Genomic DNA, 1,409 nt, shown 5'->3' on the forward strand with positions numbered 1-1,409 from the left:
CCCTGAGGACAGGCAGCAGTGGGGGGATCAGGCCACAGCGAGAACCCCTCTGATGCCTGGGCCGGCCCTGAGGGGGCTGGGCTCTGTGAAGGAGTCTGTGTCCACAACTAACACCACCTTTTGTTCTTGAAGCAAACGATTCCAGGGAGCTCGAAGCCCCAGGGACACTCGAGGGTGTCAAGGCCTCGCCCTTGTCTTTACTTGCGAGGTGGGTGAAGAGAACCCTCTGTGATCTGAGGCCTGTGAGGCGTTCTAGATTACCAAGGGTGTGTCTGCGTTTAAATAGTTATTTAAGAGGAGACGGGGTCTGAGTGCAGTCTGTGAGCCTGGACGTGGGAGGCATAGGTCCCTGTAGACAGTGACCGAGCTCGAAGAGAATACGATGATCCAGTGGCGAAGACTGAGTGTTGACTTACTGCCCGGGAAGGTTGCCAAGTGATTTTGTAGAAGGTGCAGACTCCTAGGGAGCAAACCCTGAAGTCATGGGTGGTGGCCTGAGGTCAGCAGTTTACCCTCCGATGGCTCAGGTGGGGAAAGTTCTTTGTCCTGAAACTGGGAACGTTTCTCTTAATTTTAAGGTGGTTTCCAAAAAGTTAAATTAAAAAAATAGAAAAAATTAAAAACACCAGATTGCCTGGACCCGGCCTCAGCTTTTTTCCGTGTCGGGATGTCTCTGGCCCTTCAGGTGTATTTCTGTTCTGCTATTTTAGGCCTGGCTTGAATTCACACGCTCTAAGTGACTGACACGAGGCATTGTTGGAGGATATAAATATCACAGATCTGCCAAAAACCGAAGTCAGTTGGATTCTTCCTGCAGACCCAGAGTCAGTACCTAAACTGGGGCAAGCGGGGTGGGGAGGGGTTGCAAGAAAGGGACGGTGTCCTTAAGCTGGAGGAGCGGCTTACGGAATGATTGGTGAGAAGCATGATCTTCTAGGGACGGTGCCGGGATGCTGGGTGCGGGGGCAGCGGGAAGGAGGGGCCGCTGTCCTGTCGGGGCCCTCAGAGGCCCTCCCAGCGTCCATCCGTGTGCCCTTAGCTCTCCTGAACAACCCCCGAGACCCTGGCGGAGGCCACAGGGCCAGGCCCTGGAGGCTTCTGACCGGGGCGGCCCTGGACGAGTCAGTTTGCCGCTCGTCCTTAGTTTATCTGCGAAGTACAGGGAACGCTGTCGCCTGCCTGCCTGCTTCACGGGGTTCTCGTGAGAACCAGTGAGGGCGTTTGTGTGACGAGGTTCCAACCGTAAATACAGCACCTGCTTCATCCCTCATGATTCACTACTGATGCTGTTACTAGGATTATTTACTGTGAGAGAGCCGTCACAGAGCTGTCTGATCCTGGTGGGCGCTCGGCCTCTCGTGTGAGCGCGGTGCTCCCTGGTGAGGCTGCAGCCCATGTGCGGCCGTGCC

At 55.4% G+C, this 1,409-nt stretch overlaps 1 long non-coding RNA gene across 1 annotated transcript in view; it reads left to right on the forward strand.

Annotated features, from left to right (window-relative positions):
- LOC104981817 overlaps positions 1–1,403 on the forward strand; it is a 1,662-nt gene extending 259 nt beyond the window's left edge. Inside the window, exons 2-3 of the long non-coding RNA XR_824416.1 lie at positions 133–208; positions 711–1,403. This is a non-coding gene — a long non-coding RNA (uncharacterized LOC104981817). The remainder of the gene's footprint in view (positions 1–132; positions 209–710) is intronic.
- The last annotated feature ends 6 nt before the right edge of the window (positions 1,404–1,409 follow it).

Source organism: Bison bison, unplaced genomic scaffold, assembly GCF_000754665.1.
Source record: "Bison bison bison isolate TAMUID 2011002044 unplaced genomic scaffold, Bison_UMD1.0 scf7180017864524, whole genome shotgun sequence".
Classification (NCBI taxonomy): Eukaryota; Metazoa; Chordata; class Mammalia; order Artiodactyla; family Bovidae; genus Bison; species Bison bison.